Source organism: Manis javanica, chromosome 4 (genome assembly GCF_040802235.1).
Source record: "Manis javanica isolate MJ-LG chromosome 4, MJ_LKY, whole genome shotgun sequence".
NCBI lineage: Eukaryota > Metazoa > Chordata > Mammalia > Pholidota > Manidae > Manis > Manis javanica.
The window spans coordinates 50,128,669-50,140,084 of record NC_133159.1 but is presented as its reverse complement, the minus strand read 5'-3'; the positions used below and the strand labels follow the sequence as shown (position 1 = coordinate 50,140,084).

Below are 11,416 nucleotides of genomic sequence, written 5' to 3'. Positions count from 1 at the left end.
CCTCCCAACTTTATCTGTTAGCTCTTGCATATTTCTCTGCAGCTCCATCAGCATGGTTATGACCTTTATTTTGAATTCTTTTTCAGGAATATTGGTTAGATCTATCACCCCAGGCTCCTTCTTAGGGGTTTTCTGGGTAATTCTGGACTGGATCACATTCTTATGCCTTTCATGGTGATAGAGGTAGTCATAGGCAGTTGGTGCATGTGTTAGCCAGGAGAACAACATCCCTTCCTGCATCTTGCCCTCCTCCACTGTCTGTGCCAGTTACCCGCACACTGGGAGCAGCTTCCAGTTTTATTTCCTGAGCTGTCATGGGTGGGACAGCTGTCAGGGCAACCCAGAGACCTGCAGGGAGTGGCAGGCACACCAGGTGTCATCTCCTGCAAGAATGGCTACCTTTCGTGCCCTGTCCCAGCTTCCTCTGACTGTACTTGGCTGCCATGCACTGGCAGGGCCTCTGAGTTTGGCCCAGGCAGCTGCAGAGGAGGCTCTGGGTGGCCACTGTTGACACAGCTGCTCCCAGGTCCCTCCCCTGCTATGGTAGGGCCGTACTGGATGGGGAATGGACAGGAGGCTGTTTATCGCTGTGAGGGGCTTTGGAGCTGCACTGTTGCCCAGGGGATTAGGGTGCCTAGAGTTCCCCAGGATTCCTAGCTGCTAGGCTGAGTGTGCTGGGATGATTCCACCCAGCTGTGAGGCCCCTGTCCCTTTAAGACTTTCAAAAAATCACTCACTTTTCTTTTGTCCCAGGAGTGCTGGCTGCGGGGATGTGCTTGCAGGTTTTAATGTTCTGTTTCCCTAATATCCAGCACACCATGCAGTGTGTGTCTGTGCTCCCAGTGCGGATGACTAAGGCTGGGTATTTAGCAGTCCTGGGCTCCCACTCTGACTCCTCTCCTCCTGCTGGGGAGTTGGGATGGGGGTGCACTCGGGTCCCGTTGGGCCATGGCTTGTATCTTACCCCCTTCATGAGGTGCTGAGTTCTCACAGATGTAGATGTAGCCTGGCTATTATACTGTATCCTCTGGTCTCTCTTTTAGGAATAGTTGTATTTGTTGTATTTTCAAAATATATGGTTTTGGGAGATTTCTGCTGCCCTACTCATGGTACCATCTTGGCTCCTCCCCCCAGTTCTATGTATTTTGACAAATGTATACAACCATGTAATCACCACCACCAGCACAGAAAATATTTCCCTCACCCCGAAAGTCCCTTTTGCACACAGTATTCTGAATCCTTTACTGGGAACATAAGGTGGTATCACCTGCTTAGATGACTCAGAAATCTTGGATTCAGCAGATTGATCTCAGATACTTTAGATGCAGCCCATCTCAGAAAGAAGTTGCAAGTTCCAGACTCTTATGTTTCTTATAATAATAATTTATAAGCAACATTTATTGAACAGTTAGTGTATGTCAGACCCTATGCCAAGCACTTTAATGGACTATGTATATTATTTAATTTTTATAGCAACACTTTTAAATAAGTATATTGTTATCCCCATCTTATAGATGTAGAATTTGAGGCACAGCTAGTAGGTGACAGAGTGAGATTTGAAAATGGCAGTCTGAGTCTTAACCACTATGTGCGATCTGGGATGAAAATGCACTACACAAATTCTCTCAGTTCATAAATTCTCCACTGGACTTAGTTGTGAGTGGCATTCATCCCCATTGGATTATTGTATGTAGCCCATGTTTTCTTGGTCACAGTGGAAAGGCTCCTGGCATTCAACTCTACTTTGTGATTTTTCATGTGTGTAAATAATAAGAATCTACTAGATAGTCTCCTAGAACCCATTTATTCTATGAGTATTATTACCCTCACCAGCTTTGTGTTAAAAAATCAGTGATATCCTACTGTCTTACGTGATATCCTTACTTGTCTTAAATGAAATCTTACTGAAAGAAGAAAGGTATTTGAAGGCAATGAGCTTCAGGGAATTGTCCGGTGTCTGGGAATATCAAAGTCTTTATGAAATATTCTTGTTGCCTGTGGGTTATGTGAGCCCAAAATGCATGGCACCCTTCCCGTGGGAGTCTCTGCCTTCCCCAACAGAACTGAGATCCTCTCTGAGAACATTTCCTTGACTCTGGCTATCTCACACCAGTACTCTATGCATGGTTCTAAAATATTCCCCTTCAAAAAAGCAAGGAAGAAGCCCAGGATTCCAAGATGAGGTGCTGAGAGCCCACTGCTGAGCACCTGAGCATGTGGGGTTGAATTTTAGGTATACCTGCTAGGAAGGAACAGGTCGTCATGCTAAGAGTCTGCCAAGTTGGATTGGCTCTCTGGAAAACAACTGGACATGGGACTGGTCTTTATTACAGTTTCCACAGACTGAAAAAAGTTGTTTGTACAACAAATGCAACATACAATTTGGTATGGTAACAGTTTTTAGAATTCTGTTTTTGCACAGCGGAACCAGTGCTGATGTGGTCATGGTGGAAATGGAGCCAGTTCTGTTACCCTAAAGTACCTCTCCTAAAGCATGAATCTGAGTAAGCCAGGCCTGACCTTGCCAGGAACAGCCAGCATTATGTGGCTCTTTGGAGAGACTTCCGGGACAAAATGGTCCTAACAACCAGAGCAAAGCCCCAGGCTGTGCAGCAGAGTGTGCATGGCACACCTCGGCTCCAGCGCGCAGTTCAGTAGCAGAGGAAAGCCTCCCAGAGCCCCTCCTTTCTTCCAGTCCAGTGAGAGTTAATCACAGTCATTGTTTTCTAGACAATATCGTGGTGTATGTGGTTCTCGCCTTCCCTCACCACCAAGACATCCTGGACAGACGGAGACACCTCTCTTGTTTGCAGCTCTTCAGCTCTCAGTCAGTGAAGGACGCCAAATGAAACGTCCAAGTTTCCTAATGTTTGAGCCAGATCATGTGAAAACTAAAGAAAATCCATGTTTGCTGGCTTTGGGAACAGGAGTAAGAAAATACTTTCTAAGCTCAAAGGAAGAGACTTACAGAAGTTCCAGACTCCTGGTGAGAAAGTAAAACGTGTAGGTATTTTATTAAAATTGAGGCATTGAGAGACTTTCTATTGGCTGTCATAGTCCATGTGACTATAATGATTTTTTTCCCCTCTTCCCACCATTCTGTGATGAAAAATTAGATTCAGAGCTGCAGAAAAAATTTGAGGGGAAAGACTTATTTGGAGACTACTGTACTATAGAAACCATTTGGATAGTTTTTATATGTATATTTTTCCTAGGAAAATGAAAAACAGATACTTCATTTGTTTGATTCCTTCTAAGGCATGGTGACTCAGGACAGTACAAGAACAGACAAGGCTCCTGCCCTCAGGAGCTCACAAAGGATAAGTGAGGGAGATAGACAATACATTTGTAAACTCAGAAATATATCATGTAATTTCTGACACTGATAAGGCCTTGAGGAAAAATAGAAAGAGAGGTAGAAAATGAATAGGCAAGGTGGTTAGGGGAGGCCTGTAGGAAGAGGAAATATTTGGAGTACTGAAGGACTGGGAGGGGTGAGCCATTCACAGTTCTAGAGGAAGGAGGGTCAAAACTGAGCACAGGGAGGAAGGCAGTGGCGGCTGAGACTAGAAAGGAAGGCAGAGGCCCAGGCCAGGTAGGCTCCTGTTCACTATAATCCCAGTGTTATGGGAAGCCTTTGAGGGACTTTGCTTACTGTCAGCTTATTCTCCACAATTCCAAAAAGAGGAGGAATTTTATCCCTTCATTCGACAGGTATGTATTGAGCAGTGACCTTATATCGGGCTGGCTCCCATGCTTAAAAAGTTGTGACCTCTGTCAACAAATAAGGGGATACAAAAACAACATGAACAACCAGAGCAAAAAGCAGAATGAAGAAAGTTCCAGAAGAGAGGGAAACTACTACTACTACTACTAGTATAGTAAGAGCACCAATTCCAAATATCAGTGCTGATTAATTAATAGGAATGCTGTGTACTCGGTACTGTTCGTGTATTTTTTTGCAAAGACTCAATATCTTATGAACTGTTATTGTTATTCCCTATAAATGAGGAAACTGAAGTTAGGTCAAAAGGCAATTACGCTAAGAAGCTAGAATTTTAATCCAGATTTGCATGATTCTAAAGTACAAGGTTTACCTCCTCAGAGGAAGGAGCTGAGTAACTCAGTATGTATAGCTGCTACTTCTAGAGACAAAATATTTTATCTACTGGAACTGGGTCAGACTGGTTCCAGAATATATTACAACGTTAAACAAGAGTGGCACTATGAAGTTGGGTATTAAGATCTTTTTTTTTGTTTTGAGAGGGCATCTCTCATATTTATTGATCAAATGGTTGTTAACAACAATAAAATTCAGTATAGGGGGGTCAATGCTCAATGTACAATCATTAATCCATCTCAAGCCTAACTCTCGCCAGTCTCCAATCTTCTGAAGCATAACGAACAAGTTCTTACATGGTGAACGAATTCTTACATAGTGAATAAATTCTTAAATGGTGAACAGTACAAGGGCATTCATCACAGAAACTTTCGGTTTTGATCACGCATTATGAACTATAAACAATCAGGTCAAATATGAATATTCGTTTGATTTTTATACTTGATTTATATGTTGATCCCACATTTCTCCCTTTATTATTATTATTATTTTTATTTTTAATAAAATGCTGAAGTGGTAGGTAGATGCAAGATAAAGGTAGAAAACATAGTTTAGTGTTGTAAGAGAGCAATTGTAGATGATCAGGTGTGTGCCTGTAGACTATGTGTTAATCCAAGCTAGACAGGTATTAAGATCTTTTTAAAAAATAATTCTAAATGCAAGGAGAAGAGCCCACAAACGGCTTTTTCCTTCATGTTACAACCTGTAATAATAGTGTTCTGTTTGTTTGTTGCTCATTTTTTCCCGTCTCCCCTACTGCCCAGTAGCTGCCCTAAGGGTGAAAACCAGGTTTGAATGTTCACCATTTTATCTGCAGAGCCTAGCACACTGCCTAGAATGCAGTATGGGCTTAATTAATATTTGTTGACTGACTGAATGAATTAAACCTCATTCCGACTCCTTTTCAAGGCCTGCCTTTACTGCCATGTACCCCTCCAGACAGCATGCAGACATGGCAGAGAGTATAATAAACCTCGGCGGTATTTTGCAATTCATGGCTGACCCAGGCTGACCCTTTATTTAATTAAATCTTTCACTTGTGAATGAATCATTTCTTCCATTAATTAAAATAGGATACACATATGTCTCTGTAAAGTATGTGTCAAAAGAAAGCATTCCACCTAAAATATACAGGAGGCACTGACCACTGTGGCGAGTCATCCATCATAATCTGCTAAAAAGATCGGCTCTGGAATTAGAACCAGCATAATCATCTCTTATGTCCTCAGATATATTAGTTGCAGCTTCTCAGCCAATCTGTCAGCTCCTGTGTTAATAGAAGGAGTAACGCATAGTGTGAAGCTGTAAGAGAACCGTTTATTTGGGAGGACAGAGTGTGCGGCCCCAGCACGCCAGGAATGCCATCATGTCTAATGAGCGCGTGAAGCCAAGCCCTCTGGAGACTTGTATCTTGATTGTGAGCGCTGGAAGGCCGCTGGGATTGCACTGGGACTGTGAGGCCCCTTCGATTCCTCTGGAAGCCAGAATGATAGCTGCAAGAAAACCGACAGTGCTGTTTAAGGGGCAACAGCGAGTTTGTGTTTCCATTCACCCTTCAGTCTCCCCCTGGCAGAAAATAATCCATTTGCAGTCTTTAGCTCCAGTTAACAGTGAACATAGCTAGCTATTGTTTAAAATATTTTGCCTGAGAGTAAGCTATGCATGGCCCAAACTCCAAAGGACTCTATTAAGTACCTAAACATGTTTAAAAATCACCACTAGGGATTCTCCAAACCAGATGAAGAGGAAGGAGGAATAAAGCATTGGGTAACTCAGCTTGAACGTGCCCCAGGTCCTCTAAAACAGCTTCAAATGCCCTGCAAGATTTCAAATACAGCAATTTTTGAAAAAGTAAGAAATTGTAAAGCCTAATTTCTCTACCAGGTGTCTGGCTCTGCCAGGACAGGGATGATAAACACTCTCCCTGCATATTTAGGAGGTTGTTTCAAAAGAGTCCAAGTAATTGCTGAGGCAATTGTGGTATTTGAAGGTGTTTTATTACCATACTTTTATGTCAAATACTAACTGCTCTTGTTTTTTTCCTTCAAATGGATTCTGGAAGGCAGGCACAAAAATGTTGTAAAGATCTTTGCAATTATCAGGGCTATTTCCAATGGTAGAATGAAGTCCCCGAAAGGTGAAGTGACCGTTCCAAGGCTGCAGTGCAGGTTAATGGCAGAGCCGGGACTCCCACCTGTGTCTCCTGCCTCGTAGGCCTGGGCTCTTTCCCAGGTTTCTGTACTGACAGAGAGTCACAGGTAATTTATTCTGGTAGCACAGTGCTAGGTACGCTGCCAGGGCAGGATTAATGTGTTAACACCAACAGAGGAAGAGAGTCAGAATTACTTGGCAGATCTCTCAAGTACTCAGGAAAAAAATTAATAGCTTTTCTTAGACTTCAAGTTGGGTTATTTGCATTATTTCTGAGGTTAGGCTCAGTCATGGTTATCTTCAATTCCTCAGTACTTTTCTCCTGCTGTCAACATTTCTCTGATACATGCATTCTGATTCAGTGGTTTATCTCCTGGGTAGAGATGCATAAAACTGAAAGGAAGAGGTATGTAAGAGATTTAACATTTCGTAGAGATGGACAACAGCATTGGAGAATTGTCTATGTCATGGAGTGCTGATGACGAGCACAGACTCTAGAGTCAGGTTGTCTTGGGTTCAAATGCTCTGTGACCTTTAGATGTGTAATCTAAGATCACTGCTCTTGGGCTTTTTAAATTGCTGAGCCTCAGTTTTCTCTTTTGTAGAATGGGACTTATAGCACCTTCCTTCTGGTATGTCAAGAGGATAAATGTAAAGATCTGATGTTATTCTTGGAGGTCCCATTTATATGTGTAATTTGATGACATAGGAACATATTCAAATAATAATATTAGAACACAGACAATGAACAGAATCAGACTATTGAATTTGCTGGGTATTGATTGAAGCCCTAATGATAGGTCATTTTTGAGAGAAGAGCATCCTTGTGCTATATAGTGATGTTATGCCCTCTCTGCCTGCCTCCTCCTCACACCATCCCAGTTCAGGTGCCCAGTTTCTTGTCTGCACCGTTGCAGCAGGTCTGCTGTCCTGACTCTTTCTCTTGTTCTCTCTCTCCAATCTCATTCAAAGGCACATATTTGGCCCCATCATGCTCTAGCTTAAAAGCCTTCAACGTGTCCTACGGTTTATAGGATAAAGCAGTACCGTCTGGTCCCAGCCCACTACTACAACTCACTCCTACCAGACATCATCTCCACACCACAGGTTCTATTAAAACAGGACGACTCACCATTCCCTCAACACCTCACATACTCACACACCTCTGTGCCTTTGCTCATGTGTTTTTGGCCTGAAATTTTATTTCCCTGCTTCATCACCTACTAAACTCCTGGCCATCCATCAAGGCCCAGCTACAGTCTCGCCTCTTCAGTTACGCCTTCCTGGGCAAAGCTAATACTCCACGCTCTAGGTTTCTTGCCACTTTGTTCCTAGCTCACAAACGGCACCTATGATATCACATTACATTTTGTTGAGTATGTGTCTGTCCCAGCTACGCCTGGACTAGCAGACATTCAAAGCCATTCCTTCTTTCCGTGGCTCTGGCTCTTCTCCCTGCTAAGAACCCCTGCTGCCTAGAGCTGTTTTTAACCAGTGGTGTGGGCAGCCCTCTGAAACCATCTGAGTTGTCACCAGAGTGACACATATTCGCCAATCTTAGCCCAACTATGACTGCCATGAGTGCAGGCCCACGTTCTATGCATCCCTCCACTTCTAGTCCTGAACTAATACCTAGTCCTTAATAAATGTTTGTTAAATATGTGAAGGCAAAGTATGACAGTACTGAACTAGTAGATGTGAATTCTGAGGAACAGTTCTGGGCACCAGCAAGTCTGGGTATGGGGTTAGAGACTCAGACTGTTGACACTTGGCATTAGATCTCATATCCTAGACTCTAGGATACAGAAATGTAAATCCTGTTTGTAAAAGGAGCTCAGATTTAGGAACTTGGTACAAAGTAACTCAGAACTGTTTTACACACACACACATGCACACACACACACAGAGATAGGCTTGCTTAGTAGAAAACATACCTCCCACACACAAGAAACTTCTAATAACGTGGAATTCATCAGCCATGTGATTGGATATTTATCTTCATCCTTCTTCACCAAATATTTCCAAGTGAGTCTTTATATCCAGTTTTATAGGAAAAATATATCCTGTTTTTTATAGTGTAAGTTAACAGGAAAGTAAGATTCACTTTATAAAATTACAATTACTATTATTGTTAATAATAGCAAACATTTATTGGATCCTTGCTATGTACTAGAAACTATCTTAGCTGCTTGGAATGTATTACCACATTAGGTCTACAAAACAGTCCTGTCAGGTTGGTACCATGATTATCTCCACTTTGCAGATGAGGAAATAGAGTCTCAGAGAGGTTAAGTAAATTGCTTACCATTTTACATCTAGCAAATAACAGAAGTGAGATTCAAAACAAGATGTGTCAAATTTCACAAACCATACTCTTAGCCATGTTATATCTCGTGGACCCACGCTGAATTCTGTATTAGCTTTTTCACAGTAATGCTCTGTACCTCAAAACTACCTAAAAATTCAGTGCCTTCAAATGGCAAGCATTTATTCCTCATGCTCAAAGGTCTGCAGATCAACTGTGATTCAGCTGAGTTAGGCTGAGTTCAGCTGGAAAGGTCTGTGGGTTCAGTTTATATTTGCTCCATGTTTTTTATTTTGGAGTCTAGGCTAAAGGGACAGTAGTTACCCAGGGCATCTCATGGCAGGTCACCAGTGCACAAGATCAAAGCAAAAGTGAGAAAGCACATTTAAGGTACATGTCTTGTCCACAACATTTCATCAGCCAAAGCAAATTGCATGGCCAAACCCAATCTATGGGGGAGGGAGATGAAGGCCCCAAGGGGAAATGGAAGGGAGTACATATTTACAAAGTATCACACTGTTCTTTACTTATTTTTTAAAACATCTAGGATACTTAATCCTTTGTGTTTAGGTAGGTATTATTTCATGTTTGCCCCTGTGCAGAGACAAAATTCCCAAGCTACCACTGAGGATTTCAGCCCCCCGAGCCCTATGTAGTTTTATATGGAGTCTAAAATGCTGGCTACTGAACTCTTCAGCATAGCACCATTGCTGTCAGATTGCAGATCCACACTCTTCTCCACCTGATTCTTTGCCAAGTTCATAAAGGTGTTTATGTCTTTTAAAAAACTTTGCAATAAAACTTTGATTTCCTCAAGAGCAATGTATTTGCAGTTCTTGTGAATTTGTTGTGAACAACTCTTATAAAGAATCATAGAATAAGGTCATAGAGTATTAGAACAGCCATAGAGGGCTCTTAGTTTATCCTCCTCATTTTAAAGATAAAGAAACAAATAGTTTTCAGTCTAAACTTCCACTATTGCATACAGTGGGCTACTTTCTCATGTAAAGAAAGCAGTAAGAAAAAAATTTGGGGGCAATCTTTATGTCCTATGGCCATGGCCACGGTAATTCTGTAATGGGTACCTCCATTCAGTTTATTTTATGAGAACCCTCAGATGCTAACTTTATCACTATAACCAACTTCCCCAACTGCCTATGAAAAACAGAATTTAGGTCTTCCCCTTTCTCTTTATAATCTTTTGGCTCTTCTGCTTTTCCAGCAGAGGAAGCTGAGAGACTCCTGGTCACCAGCTCTGGTGTTCTGAGGACATCTAGAATTTTTTTCCACAAAGGAAACAGAGGGAGAGGCACCAAGTCCAGTTTTCCAGAAAGGGAATTACAAATATCTTTCCAGGCCAAACACTTTTGATATTTCTTTAATACTCTCTCCTGTTAGAAGAGTAGATTTAGAATAGAGAGTATAAGGGGGTGACGGGGGGAGCAAAGATTAATAAAATCCAAGGTGAAAAGTATAACTGATTAAATAAATACCTGTTGAAACCTTCTGTGTCAGGCCTGGTGCTAGGTGCTAGGATTATGGCTGAATAAGACAGAAAAAGATCCTGTGCTCTTGATGCCTCCAGTCTAGCCTGGACATGTAATTAAAATGTTATCAAAGCAGAAGTACAACATGCCATGGGAGTGTGTAATGCAGGGTTTAACCTAGTACATATGAGGAGGAGCTGAGAGATAGTCAAAGATCTGCTTGGGAAAAGGATGTTCTCCCAATAAAGCCTTTGCAGGGGCTGGGGTGGAGTGCTTTCCAGGCAGAGGAAAGAGCATGTGCAAAGGCCTGATGGAACTGAGAAATAGCCAAGGAAGCCAGCTCAGCCAGGGAGGGGAGACCAATATGAGACTGGACAGTTCTTCAGGGCCCAGATTGCGTATGGGGCTTATTGGACGAGAGTAAGAGTGTGGATTATTATTCTAAGGGCCAAGAGAAGACATTGAAGCCTTTGAAGTAAGAAAATCACATATGATCATAGGATTTCCATTTTTAAAGGGAGCACTTTGGCTGTACTGTCGAGGACAAATTGGAGGGCAGGGTAAAGAGAATTGGGAAAATGTAAGAAAATTACACAGAACACAAAATAAGAATGCAGAACTGGAGAACCCAAACATCTCATCCCGGTTGGCTGTAAATTGGCTGCAGAGTGAATGACTGGGATGAGTGTGTATCAGTGTGTATATGTGCACATGTGCATGTTTGTAGAGTACACAGAGCATATGAAGGCCCTCTCTTCTTCCTGAACTCACCCCTCAGCTTCTAGATAGCCCAGGAATAAGATCCCTCCTTTGGGGTTTCAAAATGTTTCCAGAACATGCTGGTTAAAGGACAAGAGTGGCATAAGAGTTAAAACTGGAAAATTGGACACATATATTTATCTCTCTTCCTGAAAACCATTAAACACCAAAAACAAAACAGAAAAGAAGAAAACATCAAAACCTCAAAAACTGAAATGCCCTGAAAGACTGGTGATGGACCTGGCAGACTGGGTCAAAAGAGCGCCTGCAGTGGGGAAGCTCCAAAGCAACTTGGGTTACATTTAGAGCAGAGAACTGGCGCAGGAATTAGTGGCACCTGGTACTTCTTGACGGGTGAGTGAAGGTGGGGCTGAAAGAGTGGAGGGGCAGAGGAAGGGTTTTAGAAGTAGGCAGATGTCCCTTGAACACACCCCCTCCCCCTCCATGCAGCCATTCCTCCTTCACCACAGTAAGTGACAGGAGAGATGGTAAACAGGATTTCTGAACTGGAGATGCCAGGGATTTGAGGTAGGGAGGATGCTGTCCTGAACACAGAGGGATATAAGGAGCACTGATGGGCTGACTGAATATTTG

General features: G+C 42.4%; 1 long non-coding RNA gene across 1 annotated transcript; it reads right to left on the bottom strand.

The window, feature by feature from the left end:
- Positions 1 to 5,400: 5,400 nt before the first annotated feature.
- Positions 5,401 to 10,148, bottom strand: LOC140848689 (uncharacterized). Its single transcript, XR_012129791.1, has 3 exons — positions 10,070 to 10,148; positions 8,206 to 8,334; positions 5,401 to 5,613 (listed from the first exon to the last, which is right to left on the bottom strand). It is a non-coding gene; the product is annotated as an uncharacterized lncRNA (long non-coding RNA).
- Between the last annotated feature and the right edge of the window lie 1,268 nt (positions 10,149 to 11,416).